Raw genomic sequence first — 12403 nt, 5'->3', positions numbered from 1 at the left:
CATCCTTCAAGGTCAAAAAAACAAATTCAAGGGAAGTAATAAGCTTCATAGGGAGATAATTATCTGTACCTGCCAAATGAAAAAAAAAATTCAAAGCAGCGCAGTTTTGGGCATACTGTTTCTGACAAACACATCTTTTGTTTATATTTCAAATGACTCACAGCATACAGCAAGGTGGTATATGAAGATATCAAACAATAACAATCATAAGATAATTAAACAATAACAATTATACAATATATCATTGACATAGATTATGATGCATTTCAATCCAGTTGTTTCTTAACAAGTTGTCCAAACGCGTTACTTAACAAGTTGTCAGAACTCGTTACCTAACAAGTTGTCCGAACGCGTTATTTTACAAGTTGTCCGAATGCTTTACTTAACAAGTTGTCTGAATGCATTACTTAACAAGTTGTCCGAACATGTTTCTTTGCAAGTTTTCCAAACAAGATGTATTAATTCGTTACTTCACAAGTTGTCCAAACGCGTTACTTAACAAGTTGTCCGAACACGTTACTTAACAAGTTGTCCAAACATGTTACTTAACAAGTTGTCCGAACGTGTTACTTAACAAGTTTTCCGAACACGTATGTTGACAAATTGTTCGGTCGCTTTTCTTAACAAGTTGTCCGAACGCAGTACCTAACAAGTTGTCCAAACGCATTACTTAACAAGTTGTCCGAAAATGTTCATTGACAAGTTGTCCGCACACGTTACTTAACAAGTTATCAGAACATTTTACTTAACAACTTGTCCGAACACGTTACTTAACAAGTTTTCCGAACGCGTTACTTAACAAGTTGTCCGAACGCGTTACTTAACAAGTTGTCCGAACGCGTTACTTAGCAAGTTGTCCGAACGCGTTACTTAATAAGTTGTCCGAAAGCGTTACTTAACAAGTTGTCCAAACGCGTTACTTATCAAGTTGTCCGAACGCGTTACTTAACAAGTTGTCCAAACGCGTTACTTAACAAGTTGTCCGAACGCGTTACTTAACAAGTTGTCCGAAAGTGTTACTTAACAAGTTGTCCGAACGCGTTACTTAACAAGTTGTCCGAACGCGTTACTTAACAAGTTGTCCGAACGCGTTACTTAACAAGTTGTCCGAACGCGTTACTTAACAAGTTGTCCGAACGCGTTACTTAACAAGTTGTCCGAACGCGTTACTTAACAAGATGTCCAAACACGTTACTTATCAATTTGTCCGAACGCATGTCAATAAGAAAAGTAAATGAGCCTCGCTGTCGGAAAACCTTTGTCCGGACGCTCCTTGCGTCCGAAAGCAAAATGCTGAATCATGTCGAACAATGTTTGCCATGCAAAAACAAACTAATTTCAACACACGCTTTAAATACAACTTAACGAAAAACAAACAAAATAACACGGTTTACGGAAACCAAAATCATCGTTTTTCAGTATCAAAATGTTTTTTTTACAATTACGCTTTCAGTCGTTTAAGAATAGAATTATTTATAAGATAGAATTTGTATGCCCCCTGTAGGGTGGAATATAGCAGTTGAACTGTCCGTCCGTCAGTCAATATGTCAGTCCGTCTGTCCGTCGAAAACTTTAATAGTCATAACTTTTTCAATATTTAACATAGCAACTTGATATTTGGCATGCATGTGCATCTCATAGAGCTGCACATTTTGAGGGGTGAAATGTGAAGGTCAAGGTCATCCTTCAAGGTCAAATGTCTAATACATGTATATGGCGTCTGTCCGTCCGTCAGAAAACTTTAACATTTGCCATAACTTTTTCACTATTGAAGATAGCAGCTTGATATTTGGCATGCATGTGTATCTCCTGGAGCTGAACATTTTGAGTCGTGAAAGGTGAAGGTAAAGGTCATCCTTCAAGGTCAAATGTAAAATATTCCGTCCGTCCAAAAACTTTAACATTGGCCATAACTTTTTCACTATTGAAGATAGCAACTAGATATTTGGCATGCATGTGTATCTCCTGGAGCTGAACATTTTGAGAGGTGAAGGCCCAGGGGTCTCTTGTCCCCATAGGATCAGACAAGCTAGCCCAGGGGTCTCAAATCCCCATAGGATCAGACAAGCTAGCCCAGGGGTCTCATGTCCCCATAGGATCAGACAAGCTAGCCCAGGGGTCTCATGTCCCCATAGGATCAGACAAGCTAGCCCAGGGGTCTCATGTCCCCATAGGATCAGACAAGCTAGCCCAGGGGTCTCATGTCTCCATAGGATCAGACAAGCTAGCCCAGGGATCTCATGTCCCCATAGGATTAGACAAGCTAGCCCAGGGGTCTCATGCCCCAATAGGATCAGACAAGCTAGCCCAGTGGTATCATGTCCCCATAGGATCAGACAAGCTAGCCCAGGGGTCCCATGTCCCCATAGGATCAGACAAGCTAGCCCAGGGGTCTCATGTCCCCATAGGATCAGACAAGCTAGCCCAGGGGTGTCATGTCCCCATAGGATCAGACGAGCTAGCCCAGGGGTGTCATGTCTCCATAGGATCAGACAAGCTAGCCCAGTGGTATCATGTCCCCATAGGATCAGACAAGCTAGCCCAGGGGTCTCATGTCCCCATAGGATCAGACAAGCTAGCACAGAGGTCTCATGTCCCCATAGGATCAGACAAGCTAGCCCAGGGGTCTCATGTCCCCATAGGATCAGACAAGCTAGCCCAGGGGTCTCATGTCCCCATAGGATCAGACGAGCTAGCCCAGGGGTGTCATGTCCCCATACGATCAGACAAGCTAGCCCAGGGGTCTCATGTCCCCATAGGGTCAGACGAGCTAGCCCAGGGGTCTCATGTCCCCATAGGGTCAGACGAGCTAGCCCAGGGGTCCCATGTCCCCATAGGATCAGACAAGCTAGCCCAGGGGTCTCATGTCCCCATAGGATCAGACAAGCTAGCCCAGGGGTCTCATGTCCCCATAGGAGCAGACAAGCTAGCCCAAGGGTCTCATGTCCCCATAGGATCAGACAAGCTAGCCCAGGGGTCTCATGTCCCCATAGGATCAGACAAGCTAGCCCAGGGGTCTCAAATCCCCATAGGATCAGACAAGCTAGCCCAGAGGTCTCAAATCCCCATAGGATCAGACAAGCTAGCCCAGGGGTCTCATGTCCCCATAGGATCAGACGAGCTAGCCCAGGGGTCTCATGTCTCCATAGGATCAGACAAGCTAGCCCAGGGGTCTCAAATCCCCATAGGATCAGACAAGCTAGCCCAGGGGTCTCATGTCCCCATAGGATCAGACGAGCTAGCCCAAGGGTCTCATGTCCCCATAGGATCAGACAAGCTAGCCCAGGGGTCTAATGTCCCCATAGGGTCAGACAAGCTAGCCCAGGGGTCTCATGTCCCCATAGGATCAGACAAGCTAGCCCAGGGGTCTCAAATCCCCATAGGATCAGACGAGCTAGCCCAGGGGTCTCATGTCCCCATAGGATCAGACAAGCTAGCCCAGTGGTTTCATGTCCACATAGGATCAGACAAGCTAGCCCAGGGGTTTCATGTCCCCATAGGATCAGACAAGCTAGCCCAGGGGTCTCATGTCCCCATAGGATCAGACAAGCTAGCCCAGGGGTCTCATGTCCCCATAGGATCAGACAAGCTAGCCCAGGGGTCTCATGTCCCCATAGGATCAGACAAGCTAGCCCAGGGGTCTCATGTCCCCATAGAATCAGACAAGCTAGCCCAGGGGTCTCATGCCCCCATAGGATCAGACAAGCAAGCCCAGGGGTCTCATGATTGAATAGACTTATATAGTTTTTTTTAAATCTCTGAAACCAGAAGTCGCACAGTTTTGATATTTGGTTTGTCACATCAGACAGAGGTCCTGTACAAAATTCCTGCGAATTATGTCACCGGATAAAAACATGCTAGGCCGCACTTGTTACTTGATGTATACATACATATATATTAAGCTATTATAAAACGCATGAATAACCACTATGTCAATGTTATTTGGTTAATCACATCTTAAAATAGACTTTAAAGGGCCCTTTTCACAGATGTTTGCATGTAGTGAAGTTTGCCATTAAATGCTTTATATTGATCAATGTAATTATTGGATCTAAAACGTTCCAGCAAAAAAAAAACACAAGATTAAATAATAAAAAGTAACCCTCAACTTGGCTCGATTCACTGACCCCTGGAGTAAAAGTCCACCGCTTAGACCACTCGCCCATCCGTGCTCATGCAATGTGTGATGTATTTTATACTTTATATAAGCAATCCTCGTAGTATCACAAAATATAACGACAATAACAGAACTCTACAAATTATTCAATCGTTTCGCGTTGCAACGCTTTATAATTTTCAGGTTTTTAAATCGTCAAAAGATGCATATAATGGCTATATTAGACCATAGTAAATGTTCAGTATTCCTGTTTCCTCACAAATATCATAACTAAAACGAAAATTTGCGAATCTGAAACAACTTTTTTCAATTTTGTCAATGTACCAAAACGTGAAAAGATCCCTTATAATTTAGATGGTAATTAAAATCTATTTTTGGTAATATACGATTTTGCTGCATTAACGATAAAAAGTGTTACACATGCTTCAATATGTTTTCCTATTTCGATTCATGATGATCGATAAACGAACTCAAAATGTAAAAATATTTCATTAAGGCGTGTTATTTTGCTTGTTTGAATATAATGTATTCATTCTGTTTTTGGAATCCATTTAAACCTTTCTAGAAAATTGTAATTTGCCAAAGTGGAAACACTTCGCGATAATGTTTTTATCTGCCTGTATTGTAATGGATGTCCCTAATAATGTATTTATCTGTATTGTAGTGGCTATTTGCCACATGCCTAAATTTAAAAAAGAGGATAGCAACAATGTTTCACCCGATATTTATGGAATTCACTTATTTATATACTGGCATATACATACGCAGGCTGGAAAATCTGTAGTGTCCTTCATATCCGTTTTGAAATACTAATTCTCATAATCGCAAAACTTGCAATACCAAGTGGAAAATTAGCGTATGAAAATGTTCCGACAAAGGCGTTAATCGTCCGTCGTTTGTCTTCGAAAACGAAAACCCATTAGTCTTCAAAACAAATGTGCTCCACTTGGCTGGTTAACGGAAAATCAAAACGTTTGCCTACATCTTCTAGGAAGAGAAGTTACGGCCATGTGTCCTCAAAAGCGGCTAGTTTTCTACCTCACTCAAAATGGCGGAATTTATAAGAATAAAATATGGGTCGCCGAATGCATATTGACTGGATGAGCCCACTGGAATAGTTCGTTTAAAAGTTTAAGGCAAGTATCCTTTAAACGAAAAACCAGCCTATAGGAAAAGTGTGTGTTACAATACAAAATGTTGTGAATCACCATTGTTAAAAAACATCAAATAGTTTTCACTTTTATATATTTAGTTTATATCGGTCAAACCTGTCAAGAGCCTAAGTTTGTCAAGACAGCATTCAGCAATACGAACTTTAAAAACATGTTTTACAGAGGCCACTTATTATAGTCACTTAACGAAGTTTATTTCGCACAATTCAATACTACCACGAATTTAAACAGACTAACTGATGTTACAAAGTTTCGCTTTGTTTCAATTATTTTCACTGTAACTTCTGCTTATCACCCCGATTGATGTATTTATCACACTGTTACATAAATTTAGTTATTGTCCGCCTGCTGCAGCATTATCAATTTTGATAATGGGTTTTATAATGCCGGAACAGAAACAATTAATATTGTACACAGCGAACCGCGTGTTGCATTTTGGAAAGAGACATGTTCATATATAACCCGTTTGATAAACAATATTTAATATATGCCAAACATATTTGTTTAATGTAAGATAACAAGCGTAAAAGCACAATTACTGATCAGTTCTTAGTTACTCGAACTGCTTTATGATAGCAAGATGTGCTTGCATATTTACAATTTTGAGTCAAGTTGTTTTCTAGACCAATTAACCATTGTTTTAATCAAAATTAACAAGAATCATGCACCAAATGCAAGTATGTCGACGTATGGTATTCAGGAAATGGTTTAATATTTTGGACAAATACATGACGAATTTCTGTAGCGGAACTTTTTCTGAAAAAAGTATTCGACTTTAAACTTGAAACGACATGTTCATCGAACATAAATAAGTTATTTCCTTGCTTTCACAGTAAAGTTTGAGAAGCTTAATTTTTGGTTTAAAATGTGTAGTTTTGTATATGATTTTTATCGTTCTAGCCAGTAATGATGCAAATATTCTTTAGTCCTTTAGTCAACATTTTTATTAATGCTACGTTTTCTAGTAATATATTTGCTGTATATTTTTCTGACATATAAATGCTCTAGAGAAAACGTATTATTAAATGCAGTTTCATTTTTAAATTAGTGTAAACGTATTTAGAGCAAGCCCCGTACCTTATTCACCATATAAACGAGTTGACTTGTGGTGACTGGTGGGCTGTATTTTTTACTGTCAGGAAGTCTTTATGAACTTGTTAAAAAATGTCTAGATTTTCAAATCTAAATATATGTGGGTCAAACGTTAGTATGATTAGGACAATATGCTTAAACAGTCTAATAGCTAAGTCGATGGGTAAATGTGCATTGTTAACAAGAGACTAAAGTAGGAGCATGTTTACGGCTTGTACTTGTACATATTTGCGCGTGTTGAAGAAAAATCAACTGGTCGAAAATCTATATTTTAACGCCAAGATAATGAAAAGTACTTGTTATTTGGAGCAGATCATTGCCACATTTAAAAGTAAAGTTTCGTGTTTGTCTCGCACCGAAAGTTTTAGCTTTTGTTTTTGAACTAATGACATACAGGTGCCATTTTTGGCACTAATTATAAAGCATATAAAGACTTTCTTTGCTGGACCGAAGACCTATTTGAGACATCGGCAATGCCATTTGCATGCAATAGTGCCGAAAAATCAATCCACGATATTTCAGTGTATGTGTCAATTTATTCAACCCCGACAGATCTATGTATATGCAGGTATGATTGAAGGTAATTTAAATTAAACGACAACAAAACTGAAGATAATTTGCGTCCTTTTCTAACGCCTGATTCTGATAAAAAGAACTGGGACCATACTCCGTTAAGGTAAATGCACGATTTTATATTCCCGTACATATTAAAAAATACCCAAAATCGTTTACATTAATATGTATACCAAGTATTTTTGTCAGAGGCCAGTTCATTCAGCAAAGTTATATCGCTAACGTGTTGGCATATATCTCTAGATTAAAATAAAATAAAAATCTACTAAATCGACTTATTTTCTGGAAAAAACGGTACATTTACGTTTAAAGTACTTTAAAATGATCATAATTTACAACGTTTTAAATACAATCATTTCTTTTATTTTGAAGATTTTCCCTTAGTTATAACTTGCAATAAACCAATCCAAACCGCTAGTATTTGTTTTATCATAGTCGTCCGAATGTATTATATCAAAGGCTCATACCGCAGTCGAAGTCTTACCCCGCACAATAGACTAACTCCAAGACGTCAAGGCTGCGAGACAAAGAAGTCCGTGCGATTTGAATGCTCACTTCCCGCGTTGATATAACTTTTTACGTGATAGAAAATAATGTATATATTTTAGTATGAAGACGATGTACTGTTGTATAAGTTTACATACATCTTCTGTCTGTCCGTATGTATGTCTGGCTGCCTGTGAAATAAGCTGGTCCGTGTTTGCACAGGTGACTGTTAAACTTAAGTGTTATCGTGACTGATTTTCTGCTGGGGAAACTGCACTAACCGCTTACGACAGGCGACCGCTTAAGCCAATGACCGCTTAAGCCAATGACAATGGAGTAAATATGGAAAGATTATTAATAAGACAAGACCCAGAAAGCACCATTAATCATCACTCGTGATAACCTTGATGTTTCACCGTTAATCTATACATTTCATATTAGCTGTACCACAACATTATATATTATGTCTACTGCAGCTAATGATATAAAACTTAAGACTTAAGCAGATATTACTTTTTGATGAACATTTTCCTTTTGAACAACGTTGGGTATGTGTGTAAAGTCTAATGTATAAAAAATGATGCGTAGGTATTTATTTCGCCTAGCCTGTATCCGAAAGGTTATCACAGGCTTGCCGGTTGTTGTTGTTGTTGTTGTTGTTTTTGTTGTTTTTTGGTGAGGGAGGGGGTAGTTTGCACATGAATTTCTCACCTAGGCGACCCGGGTCCGATCACCGCCCTTTGGGGTCGCCATACCGTTTTCCCCCGCAGCACCAAGTCAATACCAAAATTGAAAGTTTTTATTAAAATCTAAATGTCTGGTAAATGCAGCTTTAATTCAAAATTCGTCACAACTTTCGTGCGTCAGGAAATTTAACGTGTTTGGAGAGCTGTGACACAATCCGGGTCCTCACATAATGCAGCCTCGGTCGCGGAAGGATCTCAGAAAATTCGAATTATATGCTATATGCTTGTTGAAATGTGGCTTATTTTCACAAATATTATATAAATACATTACTATAAATAGAAAAAAACATAAGTATTATCCTTTGGTCTTTATATGTGTTACTTTTTTCAAAAGTTAATCGGCTGTAATACTAACAAGAAATATCTTTAAAAAAAGATATACGGCGTTGATTGTGGTCGATGTTTATGAACGATCAAAAGTTATCTCTATGAGATAAAAAGTAGCGGATGCCTTTTTTTCTGTGCAGATCTTAGCTACATCATAAGCAAATCAATTACGGGGTGTTGCGCCAGAGTTCGTGGCTTATTTTGCTTTATGTGATATTATTACTCAGATATCTATATTTACAGATTAGAAAAACACAAGAAACATGAAAATAAACGAGTGCATATAGGTCAGCCGGCAATACTCGAATCTTATTTAATTGCATAATTATAGTATACTGGTCGTGTACGTAATTCCAGCCACTTTTGGGAATATTTTAACAAAATCTTTTGTTTTAGGCAACTTGTTTAAACTAAACTTCACATATATAATCCTGGGTTCAAAACTAACCTAGCATGAAAATTTCAATAGAATTAGATCAGTGTATGTTACTTTTATGAACAGAAATTAATAACATATAAACTAGATCTATCAATTTTCGTAGGGCAATTGTACCTAAAAAATCGGCCACTTTTCAGTTTAATCTGCAGGTACAATTACAAAGCAATATCTTTAGACGAATGTCCTCATTTTAAGAGTATTAATAAAGGTTTACAACAACACGATTAAACACAGGTGGCCGATTTTTTACGTACAGGCCGGAATTACGTACACGACCAGTAGTGAATTATTGTGCTCATGCTTAATAAACTGGTATAAATCGATAAAAATGTCTAATTAATTTTATCAAAATTGGTCCTTATAATGCAAATGTTGAAACCATATTAAAAATCGATGATTGACATACCACAATAATATCGCCGAATATCTTTATTTAGTATCTTTCTGATCAAAACAGACTTCAAGTGCACAAAGTTTACGAGACGGCGTTTATATAAAGATTTCTGCAACTGACCGCAAACTAACCTTGATACCTTGCGGATTGGAATGCAATGCATTACAGTCACTACGTTATTGTCAGTAAGACCGGTGTAACACAATGATCGCAACCCCTTCTGCGAACTCCGGTGATGAACTGTATATAAACTCTGACTTTCACAAATGGCCGCGAATTGACCCGAAACCTCGCGGGTTGAAATGCAATGCAAGTAAGTACACAATATGACAACATAGCCTTTAGTATAAACGCTTTTGCGCTGGTAATTCTCTGAAAATAAAAGGTGAACGCACAAACTGTATTTATGTCGAAAATTGATTGTAAAACTGTTCTATCTATTGAGCCTTTTCATTAGAGATAAAATTGTTTCATGCAGTAAAACAGTGTTACAAAGACGCGGATATGTTTCCAATGTTCTGGTGTTATACTCAAATCAGCCAATGGAATAAATGAAGTGTATTCATTCGTACCTAGCCGCGGGAAATTTTATTTGAGTATTATTGGACACTTACAAAGGTCAAGTAAGGTGAAAAGCTGGCTTAATACAGCTTACGCCGAAAAAAAATCGATTGTGTTGATAGAGTCAAACTGCCATCTTGAAATATTTTCTTGTTTAGCCGTGGATTCTGATTGGCTATTCCAATTACAAGATTTGCATACTATAAATAGCCTCAAAACTTGCATAGAAGAAGAGATTTCTTGAGAACAAATGTCAACAGACGATGTAATATGGAAAACACTAATAAATAAACTAAAATGATTGTTTGTCAGTTAGGAACACTATATAAACAAAACATTAAAGAGGAAATATTTGAACGTATTGAGTTCTGTTGAATTACAATATGTCGCATTTTTTTATCAGCAACACGATGATGACTGTGTCAAAACTTTCCCGTAACGACTGCATCATGCAGGAACTTTCTATCACGAGATTTCATGCGATCTCTATAACCATGACTCATAAAGAAACCACGACTCAACAAAAACCTGATAAACACGCAGGGTCATTATGACCGAAAATAAATGTACTGAAATTTACTTTTAAATAAGAAGATGCTCGACTACTATATCGTGAGCATATGTGGTCCGCAATGAATGAACGTTTGCAAGCACCTCTATGAAAAATTGGATCCACAACGATTTTCATTTTTGTAACTGCTTGTCTCAACTCAATAACTTTATATATCTTGTTTTGCAATCTGTTATTAAGTCATACGCGTCCGTCATTTCTTTGAGATTTAAACTCGACGAACGAATATCGATAGCACATTTATCATTCCTACGCAAGTTGTTTAATGCCACAAGGTCACCATAACAAACTTAAAGAGTGAAGAATACTTAACGCCCATTCTGGGCCTTGTCATTCGAAGTGTGCCCATGCAAATGCGAGCAACAACAGACTTAATGGACCATAATGACGACAATATCTTTCAAAGTTTCATCGATTAAAATAGTGTGCTCGCAGCAAAGCAAGTATTTGTTGTTCAGTTGGTTCTGTTATTTGGCAAATAAATCCTCTTAGTTCGTACCAGAATAATCCTAGAAATGTTCCGGATTTACGAGTAGACAAAGGTCAAACTTTTCTGTAGTATGTTCAAAACAATATTTATATATGCACATGAGCAAAATAGCTGACCGACAAGAATTGCTGGAAAAAAAATTAAGGGGGGGGGGCGATATCAGATCTTACATATTTTTTGTTTATTCAATTTATGATGTTTTTTAAAAGCATGTATAAATCCAGTATTTGTCGATTCTCAAAATGAGATTCATAATTTTGTTTTGTCGAGCTGACTATCCTATATGATAGCTATTAAGAGACAATTTGTTCAAAATATTAATTTCAAACAGAAAGATAGATCGATGTTAAGCACACATCCGGCCATTTCCATTGTGGAAGTTTTCCGTTTGAAGAGGTCGTTAGTTATATGGTCAATATGATAAATTATATTTACCTAAGGTGATCCAAGTTTATGCTATCTAACGCTTTCATATTTATGTTTCCAGGTGATTTCAATATTTTCTTGAAACTTAATAAGGTTCTATTGACAACAATTATGTACAGTAAACATTTCTGTTTAGTTATGTACTTGAGATTCTAATAAATATCTTAGCAAATTGAAATTTCTACCTGTATTTTTAAAAATAATAACACACATGTTCATTAAAAGTGCAATTTCCGCACGCTGTTAATCGTGCCTGTGTTTTTACCTGGCTAAATAAAAGGCCTAAAGAACGGGAAGGGACGTTGATTGCATGGACTCATTGTTACTGACATGTAACTATTAATAAAAGCATGATGTGGCATGCGATCCCGCAGTAGGTGCATATTAAGAAAATATTTTAATTAATCAATGATTCAACATGGAGAAACCTATCAATTAACGAAATAGCGCAATAAGTCTATTTTAGTCATGAACAAATAAACGAATAAAAGTGTTAAGACAATATTATCAAAGTAGATACCAATACAACAAACAATGTGACAAAATAATTATTTTACAGAAAAGACTTCGTCAGTCTATAGTGCCATCTAAATGACATATATTATATAATAGTGTGTTAATTTGTAAGTCTTTGAATAGACCAGTGCGTTCTAGATCAGTGTTATTGAGAACTGCCTTGGCATAAAAAGCAAAATGTCATTGTGATCATAATTTAACATTTCAGCAGTAAAAATACTACGTATTTTATCCCTATAAGTTATGTGCAAACAAAATACACTTTTATTATTTTTTTAATCAATCAAAACGATCAGAATTTCAATAATAGTTTCTGCAAAGACCTTTGTTTAACAGTGGCTTTAGTAGCAAACGACTCTTAATAAGATATTCAGATTTTTCGAGCTCGGCTTATCGCGCCCTTGATCGCATATTAGCCACATTCTGTCGCAGAAGCTTTCAAAAATAGCACACTGGAATTGCGCGTTGGAAACGCCAATTGAAGAACGAACAA

The sequence above is a fragment of the Dreissena polymorpha genome, chromosome 4, assembly GCF_020536995.1.
Source record: "Dreissena polymorpha isolate Duluth1 chromosome 4, UMN_Dpol_1.0, whole genome shotgun sequence".
Classification (NCBI taxonomy): domain Eukaryota; kingdom Metazoa; phylum Mollusca; class Bivalvia; order Myida; family Dreissenidae; genus Dreissena; species Dreissena polymorpha.
This window is presented reverse-complemented; position numbering follows the sequence as displayed.